Genomic DNA, 23,394 nt, shown 5'->3' with positions numbered 1-23,394 from the left:
CCTAACAGGAGGTGTTTGGGTTATGGGGGTGGATCCCTCATGAATGTCTTGGTGACCTCTTTGTGGTAATGAGTAAGTTCTTACTCTACTAGTTCCCAAGAAAGTAGGTTGTTATAAAGAGCCTGGTGCCTCCTCCTCTCTCTTCTTGCTTCTCTCTCTCATCATGTGATCTCTGCCCATGCTGGCTGCCCTTCCCCTTCAGCCATGAGTGGAAGCTTCCTAAGGCCTCACCAGAAGCAGATGCTGGCGTCATGCTTCTTATACAGTCTGCAGAGCTGTGAGCCAAATAAACCTCTTTTCTTAATAAATTACTCAGCCTCAGGTCTTTCTTCATAGCAACACAAAAGGACTAAGACAATTGCTTTAAAAGTTGATGTTGCGGCCGGGCGCGGTGGCTCATGCCTGTAATCCCAGTACTTTGGGAGGCCGAGGCGGGCGGATCACAAGGTCAGGAGATTGAGACCATCCTGGCTAACACGGTGAAACCCCGTCTCTACTAAAAATAATAACAATTAAAAAAATTAGCCGGGCATGTTGGCGGGCGCCTGTAGTCCCAGCTACTCGGGAGGCTGAGGCAGGAGAATGGTGAACCAGGGAGGCGGAGCTTGCAGTGAGCCGAGACTGCGCCACTGCACTCCAGCCTGGGTGACAGAGTAAGACTCCGTCTCAAAAAAAAAAAAAAAAAAAAAAAGTTGATGTTGCCTCAATTGCTCCAACCCCTCCAGTCTTATCAGAGACTCCTTGTACTCACCCATATTGAAGCATGCAGAACACCTCCCACTTTAGCTGCTTTTCTCAGTTTGGCTCACTCTGCCCTCCTGCAAAGACCTGTTTGCTGGCCCCTCAGGTGCCCTATCTCTTCCCTCTGCATTCTTCTATATAAATGCGAATATCATATAGATCTTATAGTGGTGGGAATCGTTGTCGTCATGCTCTTACCTTTTACAGTTCATGGGGATACCTTATAATCTGGCTTTGGTGAAAATGCTCTTCATAGGTTTTTGGTTTTACCATCTAGTTGCTCTGCCTTTTTTTTTTTTTTTTTTTTTTCCTGCAAGGTGGATTCTAGGAGATCAAAAAACTATACCACTGCTGTGTCTTTCCAGAATTATGAAGGGAAAAAGAACCATGAGAGCTCAGGAAGCAAATTATTATATTTGCCCCCATGGCCAGGCCAGGACCATGTGCTGGAACCACACTCAGATGTGAATAGGATGTGGTTCCCAGGAAGCAAGCTACCTTATATTAGATTCTACACCCAAAGAAGGCAAAACATAACACATGTTTATTACAGTGTTTCATATCAGGTTTTATTTGAGGGTTCCACTACTTTAAAAAAAAGTATAAAAACATTCATCTAAGATAGTGTAATTATATGACTTGTTCTTTAACTCAAACTTTTTATTTTTATTATTTATTTATTTATTTATTTTTGAGATGGAGTTTAGCTCTTGTTGCCCAGGCTGGAGTGCAATGGTGTGATCTTGGCTCACCGCAACCTCTGCCTCCTGGGTTCAAGTGATTCCCCTACCTCAGCCTCTTGAGTAGCTGGGATTATAGGCATATGTCATCATGCCTGGCTAATTTTTTTTGTTTTTAGTAGAGACGGGGTTTCTCCATGTTGGTCAGGCTGGTCTTGAACTGCTGACCTCGGATGATCCGCCTGTCTCGGCCTCCCAAAGTGCTGGGATTACAGGTGTGAGCCAGCATGCCTGGCCTATTTTTATTTTTAATTTTGAGACAGGGTCTCATTGTGTTGTCCAGGCTATAGTGCAGTGGTGTGATCACAACTCACTGCAGCCTTGACCTCTGGGTTCAGGCGATCCTCCTGCCTCAGCCTCCTGAGTAGCTGGGATTACAGGCACACGCCACCACACCTGGATAATTTTTTTATTTTTCATTTTTGTAGAGATGGGGTCTCATTATTTTGCCAAGCCTCTGGTCTTGAACTCCGGAGCTCAAGTGATCTTCCCATCTCGGTCTCCCAAAAGTGCTGGGATTTACAAGCGTGAGCCACCATGCCCAGCCCCTGACTTCAACTTTTTAAAGATAACTTTCAATTATATGACCTTCCTTCATAAGAGATGAACACATAGATGAGGCTAACGTCCCCTTGTCTCTGGGTTCCCTTTGGATGCCTGGCTGACTTAAATGCCATCTCAGCAGGGCTGAGGACCATGCACCGGAGTCTGCTGAGGATGGGACAAAGTCATTTTAACATTAACCAGAGTGAAATGCAATCATGAAAGTGAATCCTTTAATGCAGTTGTGAGGGATTATCCGTGCTGTTGCCATTCTCCATTTGTACAAAAACGTAAAGCTTGAGAATGGTTGAGGATTTTAGAAACATGTTCCTGGCTCTTTCTCTGTTGTTTAGCATGGTGAGGACCTTGATTCACGGTTTCATTTTTGACTGGCAGACTTACTGTTCCATCCCAGCATTGGTAACTAATGGGCTTTCTGGCTCGGTTTTTGCTAGGCTCATTGAGATTGTTTTGATTAGGATGCATTATTATTCAAGTGGCAGAAAACCCCACTCATATTGCCTTTTAAAAACATATACATTGGCTCATGGAGTGTGGAGGTATTTGACACTTCAGGAGTGGCTGGATTCAGGATTCAAATGAGGTGATGGCAATATTGCCCTTCCCAGTCTCAGGGCCCATTTATATTATGTGACATGAGTCCAACACTATGTGCTCTTGGTGATGCCCCAGTCACTGCTGTGGCTCCTGGTCTGCAGCCCAGGTCCCCTTTTTGCTATTTTCTCTGTTTTTGTCGACTTCCCCTCAGGCAGCTTCCCCTCATGTAGTGAAAGGGCTCCAGTAGATCCTTGCTGAACTCCCTGCCATCCAAAATCAGCAGAGAACAGAGAACTTCAGAGGCCTCAGGAAAAGTCTCATCGTGACTCACTGGCTCTCACTGCATCACAGCCCCAGCCTGGGTCCCGCCCAGATCGCTGAGGTCAGGGCAAGGCTGATGTCCGACTGGCTCATACCTAGTCAAAGCCTCCACTGCTGATTACCAATGAAGAAGGCAGCCTCATCAGAATTCCTTGAATGAAGAGGAAGGGAGGGGGGATGTGACAAGGGATAGCTCAGCATAGCTCAGATGGCACCCCCTCTGAAAGGCAGCAGCCTCAATTTGAAAAAAAAAAAAAAAAAAAAAAGGGCAGGGCACAGTGACTCACACCTATAATCCCAGCACTTTGGGAGGCCAAGGCTTGCGGATCATCTGAGGTCAGGAGTTCAAGACCAGCCTGGCCAACATGGTGAAACCCCGTCTGTACTAAAAATACAAAAATTAGCTGGGCGTGGTGGCAGGAACCTGTAATCCCAGCTACTCGGGAGGCTGAGGCACAAGAATTACTTGAACCCAGGAGGGGGAGGTTTCAGTGAGCCGAGATTGCACCACTGTACTCCAGCCTGGGCGACAGTGAGACTCTGTCTCACACACACACACAGGGCCAGGCATGGTGGTTCACACCTGTAATCCCAGCACTTTGGAACGTAGAAGTGGGAGGATTTCTTGAACCCAGGAGTTGAGACCAGCCTAGGCAATGTAGCAAGACCCCATCTCATTTTTTTTTTTTTGAGGGAGAGTGTTGTTCTTTCACCCAGGCTGGAGTGCAGTGGCGCGATCTCAGCTCACTGCAACCTCCATCTCCCAGTTCAAGCGATTCTCCTGCCTCAGCCTCCTGAGTAGCTGGGATTACAGGCACCCACCACCGCACCCAGCTAATTTTTGTATTTTTTAGTAGAGATGGGGTTTTGCCATGTTGGCCAGGCTGGTCTTGAACTCCTGACCTCAAGTGATATGCCCACCTTGGCCTCCCGAAGTGCTGGGATTACAGGCATAAGCCACCGCTTCTAGCCCCCGCCTCAATTTTTTAAAAAATTGAATTAACGACAATAACAAAAAGAGGCAGCATGTCACAGTGGTTGAAAGTGTGTCCTGTGGTGCCAAGAGGCAGCATGTCACAGTGGTTGAGGGTGTGTACTGTGGTGCCAAACCACCTTGGTTCTAACAATGGCTTTACCATTTAGGGTATGTGACCTTGGGTAAGTTACCAATCTCTGTGCCTCAGTTTCCTCACCTGTACAATGGGAGATAATGGCCTCACCTTCATAAAATTATTGACATAAAATTGATTTAATATGTATAAAATACTTAGAACTCTGACTGGCATGCAACAAGATCTAGATATCTTTGCCATTATTGAGATTTCATGATCCTTAGGAGAGAATAGGGGAAATTCCTAATGCAGCAAGTTTTCAACAAAGGGCAGTGTTCCTTTGGCCTAGGACAGTGATGTTGTGGCTTGAAGTGACTCCTTTCATCAGTTTACCCATCTTAGTCTGCAATGAGCAACTTCCAGATCTCACCCCTCTGCGTGTGTTGGAGCTCAGAAAATGATACCCCCAGATGAAGGCTGCAGAAGCAGCCTCAGAGGCTAAAGGTTTTCACTGACCTTCTGCCCTCCAGTCTTTTAGGCCCATTCTCCCCAGGAACTAGTTATAGAAACTAGAATCCCTCTTCCTCAAGGCAGATCATAGACACCAAAACCCTTTTTCCCCCAAGCCAGCCATAAAACCTAAAAATATTCTGTGAAAAAACTGGCCTACCCTGTTTGACTGTAGGTCATAAGATCCCTATTGGAAAGAGGATCCTGCCCCATACCTAGAGGGAAGGAATGCTGCTTGGAGAGGCCAAGAAGAATCCAGACCGACAGACCTTGCCGGGTTTCCCCACTCTGTCTATTAGCGAGTGTTAGCGCAGACCCTTTTTGCCCAATCCTATTTCTACATGGCTGTCCAGACTTTGTCGAATCTAAGCGCAAAAATGGACAACTTCCCCTGCATCTTTGGGTCTTCATTTGGAAGGCTCCTGTGTATACATGTCATGCTTCTTCTCCAATTAACCTACCTTTTGTGAGCTGATTTTTCAGTGAACCTTCCAAGGGTGAAGTAAAAGTCTCCTTGGCCCCCCCACACACTGGGGTGTAGTTTGCTTTGAGGCTGGTCTGGGGGTGAGGGCATGGCTGTTGTGGTTTGCCTTGAGGCTGGTCTGGGGGGTGAGGGCATAGCTGTTGAATACCATTAAGGGCATTTCACTGTGAGGTTTGATTCACAAACATTGTTCTAGAACTTTAGACTGATTCACAATTTCGCTGCCAGCCGGTGCAGCAGCAACTGCTTCCATCTGTGACGTCGTGCACTGATTTATAAACCATTTATAGCTCTCCTCCCCACTTGACACAGCTGCTCCACAAATGGCTCAGGATTGCAACTAGAGGGGAAATTGGGGACTGCACTTGAACTTTCTCTATAATGAAGTGTAAATTGTCCTTTTGAAAAGTGCTTTCTTCATAAATCCCAGGCCTCAAATGTGGCAATTAAGAGAAGCCTTAAAAGCAAAAGAGGCTTCTGTTCCAGGTCTTTTCAAACCCTAAATGTCAAATTCTCTGTGCCTGTGTCCTGGCCTGGCATCTTATTTCCCTCAACACCCTCCTCCCATCTCTTTCTTAGTAACAATCTCAGATCCTGGCAGCGAATGGCGTGCGAAACTGGGAACATTTTTCTTCTACACAGACAGGGTTATATAAATCTTCCTGTTTTAAAGTGATTTCTTTTACCCTTTATTTCTTTTGTGTGCCTTTAGGAGTCTGCTTGAATTCTTAATGGGCTAGATCCCTGGCTGGCTTGTTCTCTGCTTAAAGCAAACCATATCGATGCCAATTACTTTTATCCAGGCATTTGCATGTTTACTAAGGTCCTACTACCAGGCACTGATATCATCAGAGACTGTCTCCATATTCTTTGTATCCAGTCTTTTTTTTTTTTTTTTTTTTTGAGACAGAGTCTCGCTCTGTCTCCCAGGCTGGAGCGCAGTGGCGCGATCTCGGCTCACTGCAACCTCCGCCTCCCAGGTTCAAGCAATTCTCCTGCCTCAGCCTCCTGAGAGTAGCTGGGACTACAGGCGCCGGCCACCATGCACGGCTAATTTTTGTATTTTTAATAGAGACGGGGTTTCACCATATTGGTCAGGCTGGTCTCGAACTCCCGACTTCAGGTTATCCACCCGCTTCAGCCTCCCAAAGTGCTGGGATTACAGGCGTGAGCCACCGCGCCCAGCTATGTATCCAGTCTTTTTCCAGAAACAGTCTACTTTTGGCCGGGCGCAGTGGCTCACGTCTGTAATCCCAGCACTTTGGGAGGCCGAGGTGGGCGGATCACAAGGTCAGGAGTTCGAGACCAGCCTGGCCAACATAGTGAAACCCTGTCTCTACTAAAAATACAAAAATTAGCCAGGTGTAGTGTCGTGCGCCTGTAGTCTCAGCCACTCAGGAGGCTGAGGCAGGAGAATCACTTGAACCTGGGAGGTGGAGGTTGCAGTGAGCCGAGATCGTGCCATTGTGCTCCAGCCTGGGTGACAGAGTGAGACTCTATCTTAAAAAAAAAAAAAAAAAAGAAAAGAAAAGAAGAAAAAAAAACTACTTTTGACAAATCTCCTTTCTGTTGTTGTTACTGTTGTTTTTTTAGGCAGGGCCTCACTCTGTCACCAGGCTGAAGTGCAGCCGTGCAATCATAGCTCACTGCAGCCTCAAACTCTTAGGCTCAAGTAGTCCTCCTGCTTCAGCCTTTGAAGTAGCTGGGACTACAGGCACATGCCAACATGTCCAGCTAATTAAAAAAAAAATTTAAAGAGATGGGGTCTTGCTATGTTGCCCAGGCTGGTCTCAATCTCCTGGCCTCAAGGAATGCTCACACCTCAGCCTCCCAAAGTGCTGGGATTACAGGTGTGAGCCACCACGCCCAGTCTACCCCTTTATTTTCTACTGTTTTAAAAAAGGCATTGGCTTATCTAAAGGACCTAGTTCCTAGATAGTTACTTCCTGTTCTAGAGAGTTAATACAATGAGACTAAGGTCATCAAGTCCCACCAGAATACATCAGGCTATGTTACATTTCCATGTTTTCGAATACGCTTCAGAGGGAATCTTCTTCCTCTCCTTCATCTTTAGAAAAATGCCTTCTCATTTTTCTAAAGTTAGGCCAATGTCATGACTCTGCTGGGAAACGCTGTTGGAGCCCTCTGATTTTGATATTCCTTCCCCAGGCTCCCTTGAGTTCACCATTCTTGGAGAAAGCATTGCAACTGGACAGTGATCATTGATTTACTAGTCTGCCTCCATCACTAAGGTAGAGGCCAGAAAGGGACTATGTCAGATTGAACTTATTTTCCTCAGTTTCTAATAGACAATTATCGAATGAATGAACAAATGTACATTTCCTGAATACCCTCTATGTGCCAGTTACTGTATGAGGGTCTGGGGACACCAAGACCTTGTCCCTTTGAAGTTTATGGTCTAGCGGAAAGTTACACACTAGGTTAATAATCACACATATCACAATATTATCTTGAACTGATCAAGGGAAAAAACAGAATGCTTTGAAGGAAAAAAACAGAATGTTAGGAGACTGTCTGATAGGAGTGCCCAGAGATTGGATAAGCAGGACTTTTATCTGGGAAGAAGGGAGAGGGAGGGCTGGAAGTGCTTTCAGGACATCCTGAAGTGTACCGAATGAGTAAACTGATGAAAGTGAGTGGGAGGGGGATGGAAACTCGCTCTCTGGTCATCGTGGGCATCGATGAATTGGTTTGTCTTGTGTCTTCTCCAGGTGGCAGGACCCTGATTTTTGGAGGATCCAAGCCTCCCTCATTCTCATCCTGACCTACCCCTCTTTCTAATAATGGGCACTTGACCTAGCCAAATTGAGTATGTCATCTACCAGGGCTCCTCCCATGTGATTAATTTAGGAATGAGTTTGAATTTAAGTCAAGTCTGGGATTCTTGGCATAACTAGGAAGAAAGACCTGCATTTCTTTCAGCACTTTGGATATTGTGCTTGAAAGAGAAGGGTAGAGATAGATGGAGACAAATTGATTTCTGATTTTTTTTTTGAGCACCTGGATCCAGCCATACCTGAAACTCGTGTGGCTACAGTTGTGTCTAAATTAACACACCTATGGCTTTTAAAGCTATTAACTAGGCTGGGTGAAGTAGCTCATGCCTGTAATCCCAGCGCTCTGTGAGGCCGAGCTCAGAGGATTGCTTGAGCCCAGGAGTTTCCAGCCTAGGCAACATAGGAAGACCTCATCTCTACCAAAAACAAAAAACAAAAAACAAAAACAAAAACAAAACAAAACAAAAACATGGTGAGCACCTGTAGTCCCAGCTACTCAGGAGGCTGAGGTGGGAGGATTACTTGAGCCTAGGAAGTTGAGGCTGCAGTGAGCCATGATAGTACACTGCACTCTAGCCTGGATGTCTCAAAAAAAAAAAAAAAAACTATTAACTAAATAACTATCCCATCTTTTTATATGGCTTAGGCTAGTTTGCACAGGGCTTCAGGTACTTGCAAGACCAATGGCACTCATTTGCTAAGTCCAAAGAGGGTAAGGGAGGCCAGCTAAAGTGATTATGGAGGTCATCCAGCCAGGGAGAGCCCAAACACAGCAATCTTTCCTGCACCAGGAGAGTTCCCCCTAAGTGTCTGTATTCTGGTCTTCTCCTCAGAGACCCTGACCCTTGGGTTTCCATTTGTTTGAGTGTCTAGCAACGGGTGCACTGAGGGAGGGTGGTTGGAGAGAGATACCAATAGGAACCTTCCCAGGCCCTGACAGGGCAGGGAGTTCCAGGTACCCAAAGTGCTGGAAAATCACGAACTGCCTCTGCATTGGAGGAATGTGGACTAACCCTGATTTGAGAGTGGAGAGCCAGAAGGAGAGCTGGCTTTTGCTGGACTGCAAATGGTGAACCTGCTGGGCCAGGCAAGCTGGAATTGTTAATGGGCTTCAGTGAGCAACAACACCAGTGGGTCACAGCTGCCATCTAGCGCCGGATGCCGGCTTTTGCAAATTGTTTACTGGCTGTTTCCAGCGGAAAGGCCTTTCTGAGGGCCAATTTGGGGGGAAATGGGTAGGCCAGTACCTCTACCTTCATATTCAGGAAGAACCTTCAAATCAGACTTTCAGTATTATCTCTAAATCAGATTATTATACATATAGTCCCAGAGCCAAATTGACTAGATGACAAAAATGGGCAATCATTGCACAACATTAATTTCTGTTTCATTCCAAATCTCTAGAGTGTTATGATGATTGATTAGATAGATAGATAGACAGACAGACATTTAAGGGCAGGCATGGTGGCTCATGTCTGTAATCCCAGCACCTTGGGGGCTGAGGCCCGGAGATCACTTGAGTCCAGGAGTTCGAGGCCAGTCTGGGCAATATAGCAAGCTCGTCTCTACAAAAGACGGTGGTGCATCCCTGTGGTCCCAGCTACTCATGAGGCTGAGTTGCTTGAACCCTGGAGTTTGAGGCTGCAGTGAGCTATGATAGCACCACTGCACACTCCAGCCTGGGCCACAGAGTGAGACCTGTCTCTTTAAAAAAAAAAAAGATGGATTTTTTTTAAAAGATGGATAGATGGATATTTTAAAAATAAATCCTGTAATGGTCCTATTTATGATTCAGGTTTCTGGCAGAAAATAGGCAGGTAGTGTAACTGCCCAGTGGGTTCACCTTTCCCACTGCCTAGACCTGCCTAGACAGGGGAATTGCAATGGAGAAAGAGTAATTCATGCAGAACCGGCTGTGCAGGGGACTGAAGTTTTATGATTACTCAAATCAGAGCATTCAGGGATCGAAGTTTTTGAAGATAATTTGGGAGATAGGGGCTTGGGAAGTGGGGAGTGCTGATGGTTCAGGTTGGAGATAGAATCGCAGGGGGTCAAAGTGAGGTTTTCTTTCTGTCTTCCGTTCCTGGGTGGGATGGCAGAACTGGTTGAGCCAGATTACGGGTCTTGGTGGTGTCAGCTGATCCATCAAGTGCAGGGTCTGCAAAATATCTCAAGCACTGATCTTAGGTTTTACATAGTGATGTTATCCCCAGGAGCAATTTGGAGAGGTTCAGACTCTTTGGAGCCAGAGTCTGCATGACCCCTAAACCACAATTTCTAATATTGTAGCTAATTTGTTAGTCTGGCAAAGGCAGACTGGGCCCCAGGCAAAAAGGGGTCTTTTCAGGAAAGGGCTATTATCAATTTTGTTTCAAACCATGAAACTGAATTCCTTCCCAAGGTTAGTTCGGCCTACACCCAGGAATGGGTAAGAACAGCTTAGGCCGGGCGAGGTGGCTCATGCCTGTAATCTTAGCACTTTGGGAGGCCAAGATGGGCAGATCACCTGAGGTCAGGAGTTCGAGACCAGCCTGGGCAACATGGTGAAACCCAGTCTCTACTAAAAATACAAAAATTAACCGGGCATGGTGGTGGGCACCTGTGATCCCAGCTACTCGGGAGGCTGAGGCAGGAGAATTGCTTGAACCTGGGAGGCAGAGGTTGCAGTGAGCTGAGATTGTGCCACTGCACTCTAGCCTGGGCAACAGACTGAGACTCCATCTCAAAAAAAAAAAAAAAAAAGGAGAGCTTAAAGGTTAGAAGCAAGATAGAGTGGATTAAGTCTGATCTCTTTCACTGTCATAATTTCCTCAGTTATAAATTTTGCAAAGGCGGTTTCAGTAGTACACTACAAAGGGATGCCTGGGGAGAGTTTAATGATAGGCTACTAACAAAGGTGTGAGAAGGGACCAAAGGAAACAATCAAAGTCCAGGGAAGCAGGCCAGGGTCAGTGACTGGAGGAAGCTGCTTCCACCCTCCGGAACTGATGGTACAGGAAGAGGGCAGGAGCTCAGCAGGATGGCTCCGTAGGCCAGAGCTCCTGCACAGGCACCAACCCCAGGGGCTGGTTCTTGGTTGGGTTTGGAGAAGTACTCCCTAAGATGTGGATTCAGGTGAGACTGACTCGTTAAGGAGTGCTCCCAGGGGAGAGGGAAAATGGAGTAGCGGGGAGCAGGGCAGAGGAGAGGAAGCCAGCAGGTGTGACCGCAGGCATACCTGTGGAGGTAGCTCCAGCTTGACCTGCAGGGCAACTCTGAAGGGGAAGTTGTTTCAGGAGGTCTGACTGCAGGCCAAGAGCTTGGCATCGAACTCCTGACCTATCAGTCATTGATCAAATGGGAGGGCAGGAGGGGAAGTCGGGGAGTCATCCCAGGCACTTTGACTTTTTGCATGTTGGGTTGAACCAAGTATCTTCAAGAATGATTTACTTATAGGCTGGGCGTGGTGGCTCATGCCTGTAACCCCAGCACTTTGGGAGGCTGAGATGGGCGGATCAGTTGAGGCTAGGAGTTCGAGACCAGCCTGCCCAACATGGTGAAACCCCAACTCTACTAAAAATACACAAATTAGCAGGGTGTGGTGGCGGGCACCTGTAATCCCAGCTACTGGGGAAGCTGAGGCAGGAGAATCACTTGAACCTGGGAGGCAGAGGTTGCAATGAGTTGCGATCATGCCACTGCACTCTGGCCTGGGTGACAGAGCGAGACTCCATCTCAAAAAAAAAAAAAAATTTTACTCATAATTTAGTAATGACTTTGTGAGAAGTACAGCAATAATGTGTGAGAGGTTTTAATTATAATGTAAGTATGTTATTTGTTGAATTCTAAAGTACTCCGCAGGTGTTTTGATAGACACCTGTTTGGGGTTAGCAACATACTTTCTGGTTAAACATCACAAGGGATTACACATTTCTCTTCTCACCAAAACTGGCTCCTGTAAGTGGTATGTAAATATGACGGGCCTCCTTTTTCTCTTAAACTCAACATGATATTCTGGCTTCACTCATTTGCTTTCTAGCAGCCGCCCCATGTTAGCCTTGCCAAATGGTCAGTCTTCTATTTGGTAGGTTTTATAAGTCCTAAAAGTCTTACTTCAGAAATAGCTCTAATAAACCAAGCATGGAAAATTTCACTCATTTCTTCTGAGGCTATAGAATTTGCATCCATTTTTTCCCGCAGCTGTCACAACTGTTGCAGACGCCTCTGACCAGCCCACAAGGTTGACTAGCCTGCTATACTCTACAGAGCAACTGAAAAGCATGCAGAGATCCAAAGGAATATGGGTAAAGCCAGGAAAGCTGCTGTGAGTGGGGATGGGGGACCAGTGAGGTGTGGTGTGTCTGGGAGGAAGATGCAGAGATGGAGTTTGAAGTATCAGAGGTGTGTTTGGGGGAAAGGGCAAGAGCTGTGAAGGATAAAGGAGGAGGAAGTAGGGTCGGGCAGGGAGAGGCTCAGAACACAATCAGATCTTACATTATCTGCCGAGCTCTGGAGCAAAGATTACCTATTACAGGAGTCATGCATTAGGCAAAAATGACCAGGCCCTGGTACACTTTGCTATGTCTGGTCATTGGCTGGTGGCTGACTGAGCCAGGCGTGAATCCTAAAGGTGGTACAGCTGGAGGCTGGTAACTAACTACGCTCCTTGCAGCTGAATGGCAAGTTTTTGTGTTTTTGGTTTTGTTTTGTTTTTTGAGACAGGGTCTTTCTCTGTTGCATAGGCTCAGGTGCAGTGGCACAAACAGCTCACTGCAGCCTCAAACTCCCAGGCTCAAGTGATCCTCCTGCCTCAGCCTCCCAAGTAGGTGGGATTATAGGTGTGCAACATCATGCCTGCTCATTATTTTTTTTTTACAGGGATGGCGTCTTGCTATGTTGTTCAGGCTCGTCTCAAACTCATGGCATCAAGTTGTCAGAGGCGTTTGAACTGGAGCAACTCCATCTTGAATAGGGGCTCAGTAAAATAAGGCTGAAACCTACTGGGCTGCATTCCCAGATGGTAAGGCATTCTAAGTCACAGGATGGAATAGGAGGTCAGCACAAGATACAGGTCATAAAGACCTTGCTGATAAAGCAGGTTGCAGTAAAGAAGCCGGCTAAAACACACCAAAACTGAGATAGCCACCAGAGTGACCTCTGGTCATCTTCACTGCTACACTCCCACCAGTGCCATGACAGTTTACAAATGCCATGGCAACATCAGGAAGCCACCCTATATGGTCTAAAAGGGGGAGGCATGAATAATCCACACCTTGCTTAGTATATAATCAATAAATAACCACAAAAATGGGCAACCAGCAGCCCTCGGGTCTGCTTTGCCTATGGAGTAGCCATTCTTTTATTCCTTTACTTTCCTAATAAACTTGCTTTTACCTTATAGACTTGCTCTGAATTCTTTCTTGCGTGAGATCCAAGAACCTTCTACTGGGGTCTTGATCAGGACCCCCTTCCAGTAACAAAGTGATTCTTCCTCCTCAGCCTCCCAAAGTGCTGGGATGAAAGGTGTGAGTCACCATACCAGCCTGCAAGTTATTTTTGAAAAGAAATCCAAGTGGAGCATTTTCATGGCTGCCACACTTAATGAAATGTAGTGTATTTGGCTATTCCAGCCATCCCTCCGACACCAATAAGGAAGACCCTACCTGCAAGGGGTACAGAAACAAGGGGCAGAGAGAGAAATGGGGCCCTGATGGCTCACATGAATGCAAAGATCCAGCTGTGCCTGAAGCCCATCAGATTCTTGGCTCTTTTGGTTATGTGAGCCAGGAAATACTCTTTTTGCTTAAGCCATTTTGAGTTGAGTTTTTATTTCACAAAATTTCTGATTCCTGATTTATATACTCTCTGAGTTTCATGTTCCTTAACTGTAAGATGGGGCTCATGATTCCACTTTGCAGGGTTTGAGAGAAAGAACGACAAGTAATATAAAGGACAAGCTGCAAAGTAGATGCCCAATAAATGGTAAGTAGCATGAAAGGGAAAAGCAAAGGAGGCAAAGCAAGGTGTGGGACTCCTGGAGACTCCTCTGTGCCTGGAGACTCCTCTGTGCCCAGGGCAGGCAGCAGGCTGAGTTCAGTGCTCAGCGAGGGTGGTGGCTGGCTTGGGCTGTCTAGAGTTACCCAGCTACAAAGGAGGCTGCCTCCTGAGCTGCTTTGAGTCTGTGGCTTTTCAACAATGAATGTGCCCACCCAGTGTGTTATTAGCTCTGTAGGAGGAGAAGAAAAGCACTCTTTCTAGCCAAAAATGAGGCTTCTCATACTCTTTCTCTTCATCTGGACAGTTTTGGGGGTTTTGTTGTTGTTGTTGTTGTTGTTTTATTTTATTTCTTTTTGAGATGAAGTCTTGCTCTGTTGCTCAGAATGGAGTGCAGTGGCATGATCATAGCTCACTGCAGCCTCGATGTGCATGCCCAACTAATTTTATTATATTTTGTAGAGACAAAGTCTCATTATGTTTCCCAGGCTGGTCTCAAATTCCTGGGCTCAAGCAATTCTCCTGCCTTGGCCTCACAAACTGTTAGGATTACAGATGTGAGCCCACTGCTCCCAGCTGGACAATTATTTGTATTCATTTTTGTTACTGTTGTTATTTAAAGATGATTCCTTTGTGCAAATATATAAAATTTGTAGAAAAAAATTAAAAGAATAAACAAGCAATGACCACATTTGTAGCATTGTGATGATTCCCAAAGCTTCTGGTGAAAAAACAAACAAGAAAGAACACAAACCCCTCGAATTTATATAATTTATAACTCAGGATCTATTTTCTTTTTCTTTTTTTTTTTGAGATGGAGTCTTGCTCTGTCACCCAGGCTGGCATGCAGTGGCGCAATCTCGGCTCACTGCAACCTCCGCCTCCCAGGTTCAAGTGATTCTCCTGCCTCAGCCTCCCGAGTAGCTGGGATTACAGGTGCCCACCACCATGCCTGGCTAATTTTTGTATTTTTAGTAGAGATGGGGTTTCACCATGTTGGCCAGGCTGGTCTCAAACTCCTGACCTCAGGTGATCCACCTGCCTCGGCCTCCCAAAGTGCTGGGATTACAGGTGTGAGCCACCACACCCGGCCTAGGATCTATTTTCTAAGATAAGTGGTTATGTTTATATTTTAAAGATTGCTAAGGCTCCTACTGTTCCTCTCCTCCCACTAAAAATGTAAAAGCCTTAAAAGGCTCATTGATAGGGGCTTTGTGTCCTGAATGTTAACAGTGACAGGTGTAGAGGTGGAGGCTACATCTCATTTCTCCCAATCTCCAGGGGAAGCTCAGGTCCTAATTACAAGAGAGAACAAAAAGTGGCTTTGAATAGCCATTTTGGTTCATTCATCAAGTACTTATTATTAAAGAACCTCCTGCTAGGTCTAATTGCATAGTATGAGATTAGAAGCACCTGCAGTCACTTTAATAGCAAGCATGAAAGATCTTGAGCAAAGTTAGAAACAGGATCAAAAACCAGTGAAAAGTGGACTCTTTTGGCACCCATCCTGGTTCTTTCTTTCTGTCTTCAGGTCAAGGACAGATGACCTACACAGATCCTTCTCATTTTTCTCCGGGTCAGTGGGACCCCAAAGGCCCATCTCTCTGTCACTTCCTCTGTGGACCTCTCCGCAGCATGCACTGATGGAATTATTGTTTCATTTGAGTACCTATGAAAGCCGGCATCCAAGACGATCCCTACTTCCTGGGATACATGCCCTTATTTAGTCCCCTCCCATACTGACTGGGGTGACCTGTGTAACTAATAGGATATTGCAAAAATGACAGAGTGTGAGTTTTGAAGTTCAGTTATAAAAGATGTTGTGGATTCTCTCCCATTCTCTGATGGAAAATGTGCTTTGTAGAAGAACAATTGCTATGTTAAAAGGATACTTAAGCAGTCCTATGGGGAAGCCCACGCTCTAAGTAACTGAGGCCACCTGACCTCAGCCAGTGTAGTGGTTTTAAAAGATGTCCACACATTCTTTGATATGTCTCCCTTTAAGAAGTGTAGTTTAAACCACGCGCCTGTAATCCCAGCACTTTGGAAGGCTTAGGCATGTGGATTGCTTGAGCTTGAGTTCGAGACCAGCCTGGGCAACATGGCGAGACCCCATCTCTACCAAAACCCAACCAACCAAACAAAAAACAAAAATCAGCTGGGCATGGTGTCTCGGGCCTGTGGTCTCAGCTGGAGGGATGGGGTTGGGGCGGGGGCTGAGGTAGGAGTATCACTTGAGCCTGGGAGATTAAGGCTGCAGTGAGCTGAGATCATGTCACTGCACTCCAGCCATGGCAACAGAGTGAGATACCGTCTCAAAAAAAAAAAAAAAAAAAAAAAAGCCGGGCATGGCGGCTTACGCCTGTAATCCCAGAGGCCGTGGGGCGGGGGCGGGGGAGGGGGTGTGGATCACCTGAGGTCAAGAGTTCGAGACCAGCCTGGCCAACATGGTGAAACCCCGTCTCTACTAAAAATACAATAATTATCCAGGTGTGGTGGCAGGCACCTGTAATCCCAGTTACTCAGGAGGTTGAGACAGGAGAATCACTTGAACCTGGGAGGCAGAGGTTGCAGTGAGCTGAGACCGTGCCATTGCACTCCAGCCTGGGCGAAAGAGCAAGACTCCGTCTCAAAAAAAAAAAAAAAAAAAAAGTGGAGTTTAATTTTCTCCTTTCCTTCAATGCGGACCGAACTTGTTGACTCACTTCTAATAAATAGAATATAGCAGACATGATGGTTTGTGACTTTTGAGACTTGGTTATGAAAGTAATTGCAACCTTACTCTCAGCCTTTTGTTGTTGTTGTTTGGTTGGGGGGGCCTGCGGACTGGGACAGGCTCTTGCTCTGTCACCCAGGCTGGAGTGAGTGGCATGATCACATCTCACTGCAGCCTCAACCTCCCAGGTTCAAGTGATCCTCCTGTCTCAGCCTCGCAAGTAGCTGGGGCTACAGGCATGCACTACCACGCCCAGCTAATTTTTCTTGTCTTGTCTTTTCTTTTTTTTTTTTTGCAGAGAAAGGGTTTCACTGTGTTGCCCAGGGTGGTCTTCAACTCCTGGGCTGAAGTGATCCACCTTCCTGGGCCTCCCAAAGTGGGCCTCTCTCTTGAATCACTTCATTTGGGAGGGAAGTCAGCTGACATGTCACAAGGACATTATGGCATCCCTATAGATAGGTCCATGAGGCAAGGGATGAGGCCACTTGCCAATAGCCAGGGGCTGGTGCCATCTTGGAAGCACATCCCCTAGTTCCTGTCAAGCCTTCAGATGCTCAGCCCTGGCCAACAGCGCGATTACAACTCCCTTCTGAGGGACTCTGGGCCAGAACCACCGAATTAAGATGCTCCTAATAATCATTTAATTTTTAAAATTAGGCCTTTAAAATATGTGTATATGGTTTAATCTCATTAGCTAAATTAAGGAATTAAAATTTGTTTCATTTATTTTTCACCCAAGTGTGGCAAAACAAACTTTATCATTTTTGTTTTTTTTTCAGTATTTTGTTGTTGTGTTGTTTTGATTAAGACAGGGTCTCACTCTGTCATCAAGGCTGGAGTGCCGTGGCACAGTCACAGCTCACTGTAGCCTTGACCTCCCTGGCTCAGGCGATTCTCCCACTTCAGCCTCCTGAGTAGCTGGGACTACAGGTGTGTGCCATCATGCCTGGCTAATTTTTGTTGAGACGGGATTTCCTCACGTTGCTCAGGCTGGTCTTGAGCTCCTGAGCTCAATCTGCCCACCTCGGTCTCCCAAAGTGCTGGGATTACAGGCATGAGCCACCGTGCCTGGCCACATTTTTGTTTTTTCGAGAAAGCCAAAAGGTACAGCCAAGAGCTCAGGGCCGGGCGCGGTGGCTCATGTCTGTAATCCCAGAACTTTGGGAGGCCAAGGCGTGTGGATCACCTAAGGTCAGGAGTTCGAGACCAGCCTGGCTAACATGGTGAAACCCTGTCTCTACTAAAAATACAGAAATTAGCCGGGCGTGGTGGCGGGCGCCTGTAGTCCCAGCTACTCGGGAGGCTGAGGCAGGAGAATGGCTTGAACCCGGGAGGCGGAGCTTGCAGTGAGCCGGGATTGCGCCACCACTGCACTCCAGTCTGGGTGACAGAGCCAGACTCCATCTCAAAAAGAAAAAAAAAAACCCCCAAAAAAATTCAAAACCAAAATAATATTTTAAAACAAAGATTGCTAAAGAGAAAACAGAAACATAGGGCAGCTCCTTTGGAAAACAGACAATTCTTTACAAATTTAAACATGGAACCTGGGTGGCTCACGCCTGTAATCCCAGCACTTTGTTAGGCCGAGGCGGGTGGATCACTTGAGGTCAGTGACTAGCCTGACCAACATGGTAAAACTTCGTCTCTGCTAAAATAACACAAACATTAGCCGGGTGTTGTGGCGGGCTCCTGTAATCCCAGCTACTCGAGAGGCTGAGGCAGGAGAATAGCTTGAACCCGGGAGGGGTAGGTTGCAGTGAGCCGAGACAGGGCCACTGCACTCCAGTCTGGGAGAAAAAAAACAAAAAAAAAAACCATAGCGTTACCATATGATCCCACAATTTCAATACTAAGAATATGCTCATAAGAAAAGTGTACATATGAATGTTGATAGCAGAATTATTTATAATGGTTAAAAAGTGGCCACGCTCAGAGCTGCGGACCCACCGAGCGCCCGCACATGCCCTTCTCCTACAGCCGCGGGCGCTGAAGCTCGCTTCCCGGCGCAGGACAAGTTTCCCGACCTGAGACCCAGTGGCCGAGGCGCTGCCCCAGCTGAACGCGGAGCGGCGCGCCAGGGGTGGCTTCGCGCTGGAGGCGCCATCCAGACCCGCGTGGACAGCCCGGGCCACCCGTACTCAGGGCCGTGGGCCGCGTGGCGGCCGACGAGGAGTCCTACGACGTGTTCAAGGATCTCTTCGGCCTCATCCTTGAGGACCGGCACCGCACTACAAGCCCAGCGATGAGCACAAGACCCAGCTCAACCCCGACAACCTGCCGGGCGGCGGCCACCTGGCCCCCAACTGTGTTGAGCTCGCGGTGCGCACGGCCTCGACTTCTGCCTCCCGTGGGTCCCGCGGTGGACGCCCTAGAGACTGGTCGGCGACCTGGCGGGCCCGGACGACGCGCGCAGGAGCAGGACCGACGCGGAACAGCAACAGCAGCTCCTCGACAGCCACTTCCTCTTCCACGAGCCCGTACCGCCCCTGCTCCTGGCCTCGGGCATGGCCCAACGCCCGCGGCATCTGGCACAAGGACAGTATAGACCTTCCTGGTGTGGGGCGGCGACTAGGACCACCTGCGGGCCATCTCCGTGCAACAGGGGGGCAACACGAAGGAGGCATTTACTGCTTCTGCCTCGGCCTCTCCCGGTTTGAAACTCTTCAAGTCTAGGAACGACGAGTTCATGTGGAATCCTCACCTGGGCTCCATCCTCACCTGCCCTCCCAACCTGGGCACAGGGCTGCAGGGGCAAGTGTGCACATCAGGCTGCCCCACCTGGGCAAGCACGAGTTCTCGGAGGTGCTTAAGAGGCTGTGGCTTCAGGCTGGGCGCGGTGGCTCATGCCTGTAATCCCAGCACTTTGGGAGGTCAAGGCAGGCGGATCACTTGAGGTCAAGGAGTTCGAGACCAGCCTGGCCAACATGGTGAAACCACAGTCTGTACTAAAAATACAAAAATTAGCCGGGCGTGGTGGCGGATGCCTGTAATCCCAGCTACTCGGGAGGGTGAGACACGAGAATCGCTTGAACCTGGGAGGCAGAGGTTGCAGTGAGCCAAGATCACGCCACTACACTCCAGCCTGGGCGATAGTGCGAGATTCAGCCTCAAAAAAAAAAAAAAAAGAGGCTGTGGCTGGGCGCGGTGGCTCACGCCTGTAATTCCAGCACTTTGGGAGGCCGAGGCAGGCGGATCACCTGAGGTCGGGAGTTCGAAACCAACCTGACCAACGTGGAGAAACCCCTATCTCTACTAAAGATTCAAAAAATTAGCTGGGCATGGTGGCACATGCCTGTAATCCCAGCTACTCGGGAGGCTGAGGCAGAAGAACGGCTTGAACCTGGGAGGTGGAGGTTGTGGTGACCGGAGATCGCGCCATTGTACCAGCCTGGGTGACAAGAGCGTAACTCCGTCTCAAAAACAAAAACCAAAAAACGGTCAGGCGTGGTGGCTCACGCCTGTAATCTCAAAACTTTGGGAGGCCGAGGCAGGCAGATCACAAGGTTAAGAGATCAAGACGATCCTGGCCAACATGGTGAAACTCCATCTCTACTAAAAACACAAAAAGTAGCTGGGCGTGGTAGCGCGCGCCTGTACTCCCAGCTACACCAGAGGCTGAGGCAGAAGAATAGCTTGAACCCAGGAGGCGGAGTTTGCCGTGAGCCGAGACAGTGCCACTGCACTCCAGCCTGGCGACAGAGCGAGACTCCGTCTCAAGAAAAGGAAAAAAAAAAAAGAGGCTGTGACTTCAGAAGTGAGGGACAGACGGTGTGGACGTGGCCGCGGTGGGTGGGGTCTTTGACGTCTCCAACGCTGACCTCCGGGGCTTCTCGGAGGTGGAGCTGGTGCAGACGCGGGTGGGCGTCATAAAGCTGCTCATTGAGATGGAGCAGTGGCATCACCAGGGCCAGGCCACCTATGGCCTAATGCTTGCCCAGCCCACACCCACCACCAGCCCTTGCTGCTTCCTAACTTATCGCCTGGCCAGTGCCTGCCATGCACCCCTGATGTTGGCCACCTGGCGAGCCCTTAGCCTCGCTGTAGAGACTTCCGTCACCTTGCTAGCATTTTTTTTTTAATGGTAAGATATTGCTGACGCTGAAATAAACTAGAGTTTTGGCCTAAAAAAAAAAACGTAGAAGCAATCCAAATGTACATCAACTGATGAATGGATAATAAAATGTGGTATATCCATACAATGGAATATTATTCAGCCATAAAAAGGAATCAAGTACTGATAGATGCTATAACATAGTAAACCTTGAAAACATTATGCTAAATGAAAGAAACCAAACACAAAAGGAGTATACTGTAGAATTCCATTTATAGGAAATGACCAAAATAGGCAGATCCAAAGAGACAGAAAGTATTAATAGATTAGTGGTTGTCAGGGGCTGAGAATAGAGAATGGGAAGTGGCTGCTATTGGGTATAAGGTTTCATTTTGCAGGGATGACAATATCTGGGAATTAAATAGTGGTGATAGTTACATAACATCTGTGAATATACTAAAAACTGAATTGCACACTTTAAGTGGTATGTGAATTATATCTCTATAAAGCTACTGTTAAAGCCAGCAGAAGCAGACATTCAATATTTCCCACATAAATATTACTGCTTTTTGGCTTCTTATAAAGGTGCACTAAAACCATAAGATAGGCTGGGTGAGGTGGCTCACACCTGTAATCCCAACACTTTGGGAGGCTGAGGCGGGTGGATCACCTGAGGTCAGAAGTTCGAGACCAGCCTGGCCAACATGGTGAAACCCCGTCTCTACTAAAAATACAACAATTAGCCAGGCGTGGTGGCAGGCACCTATAATCCCAGCTACTCAGGAGGTTGAGACAGGAGAATCGCTTGAACCCGGAGAAGGAGGTTGCAGTGAGCCGAGATTGCACCACTGCACTCTAGCCTGGGCAATAAGAGTGAAACTTCATCTCAAAATAAAAAATAAAATAAAATAAAATAAAATAAATAAATAAAACCATAAGATGACAAAGATATTTACTTGGAATGTGGGCCAGACTTGGGTTACTTCTAATAAATAGAATATAGTACATATGATGGTTTGTGACTTTTGAGACTTGGTCATGAAAGTAATTGCAACCTCAGTCTCTCTTTTTTTGGTGGGGAGTGGGGCTGGGGGAGGGGGACAGGCTCTCGCTCTGTCACCCAGGCTGGAGTGCAGTGGCACAATCACAGCTCACTGCGGCCTCAACCTCCTGGGTTCAAGTGATCCTCTGGTCACACAATACTGTGTGACTCTATGGCAAGAATAATAGAACAAGGGCTGGTCGTGGTGGCTCAAGCCTGTAATCCTAGAACTTTGGGAGGCCGAGGCGGGTGGATCACTTAAAGTCAGGAGTTCAAAACCAGCCTGGCCAACATGGTGAAATCCCATCTCTACTAAAAAATCAAAAAAATTAGCCAGGCGTGGTGGTGCACGCCTGTAGTCCCAGCTACTCCGGAGGCTGAGGCAAGAGAATCGCTTGAACCCAGGAGGCAGAGGTTGTAGTGAGCTGAGATTGTGCTGCTGCACTCCAGCCTGGGTGACAGAGCAAGACTGCGTCTCAAAAATAATAATAATAAAAAAAAATAATAATAGAAAAAAGGAAGCTAGCAAAGTATTTTTCATTGCAACATAATACATGCTGAGATATTGCTAAGATGTGCATTATGAACATGAAGGTGATACAAAGAAAAAACTTGTTTTCCTGCTTCTTTGGTCACAAACACAACTAGCTCTGATATTGTCAACAAATGTGGTGTGGAGCTTTAGAACTGTGGAGAAGTACGTTGGATGGCAGAACTGCAACAAAAAAGTACCCTGGAGTAGGCAACCAGTTTAAGGAGCAAAGATCAAAATGTGAGTGAAAACAATGATTCTTTCCTTAAGAAAGTCATGCTATGAAAAAAAAGTCAGCTGAAATAAACAGTGCAGTTAGGCATATAGTAAAAATTGTGAATTATGTAAAAGTAAATGCATTAAATTTGAGATTATTCTTTTTGTTAGGTGATAATATGGAAGGTGATCATAAACAATTGTTATTGCATGCCATAGTAGCTTGTAGCAAGTCCTGATATCTTTATTATTTATGAATCGTTACTCATGGATGCTGTATTTGCAAATTAGCCTACTCACTAAAATTTATTTGTAATCCCAAAATCAATACTTGAAGTGCTTTTGCGGTCATTCGTGGACACGTTCAGAGTGGTAAAAAAATTGAGTTGACTGACACTCCCATTCCCAGCAGTGGTCAAAGTCGACGCTTTGCTTCTTGTTTTGGCTCTCATACTGTAAACAAACGTCCCATTTTGTGGTCTATTTAGTGACACTTTGGGTGGGGGGGTGTTGTTAGTGATTTTGCTGTTTAAAATGGCCTCCAAGGAATCGCGAGAACCCCAGAGGCAGAGGTTGCAGTGAGCAGAGGTGGCACCGTTGCACTCCAGCCTGGGGAACAAGAGCAAGACCCCATTTCAAAAAAACACAAAAAAACAAACAAAAAACCCCTCCAAGCACAATGCTGAAGTGCTGCCTCGTGTTCCAAAGTGCGAGAAGTCTGATGTGCTTTACAGAAAAAATACATGTGTTGGAGAAGCTTCAGGCACAAATTGTTGTGCTGCTGGCCATGAGTTCAATGTTAATGAATGAACAATATATATTAACTAACGTGTTTTTAAACAGAAGTACACATAGACTAAGGTTCTGGATTAATCTCTTGAGAAAAACGTGACCAGAGGCTTGCAGGAAATGAATCCTGCATATTCCCTGGGAGCAATGGTCAGAATTTGCTAATTCGGTGTTCGCAGTGACTTTCTAGAACATAACTACTGCAAATAACAAGAATCAACTGCATGTCTTTGTGTAGCTCTCTTCCACCAGGACAGTGAATATGGCCTAACCCTGTGTTACTAATAGAACTCAGTGGGAGCAATTCTCCATGCCTTTTTTTTTTTTT

The 23,394-nt window shown here is 46.8% G+C and overlaps 1 pseudogene; it reads left to right on the top strand.

The window, feature by feature from the left end:
* The first annotated feature begins 7,584 nt into the window (after nt 1-7,584).
* Nucleotides 7,585-23,337, top strand: LOC115931036 (creatine kinase B-type-like; annotated as a pseudogene).
* The last annotated feature ends 57 nt before the right edge of the window (nt 23,338-23,394 follow it).

This window comes from Gorilla gorilla, chromosome 18, assembly GCF_029281585.2.
Source record: "Gorilla gorilla gorilla isolate KB3781 chromosome 18, NHGRI_mGorGor1-v2.1_pri, whole genome shotgun sequence".
Taxonomy (NCBI): Eukaryota; Metazoa; Chordata; class Mammalia; order Primates; family Hominidae; genus Gorilla; species Gorilla gorilla.
This window is presented reverse-complemented; position numbering and strand designations above follow the sequence as displayed.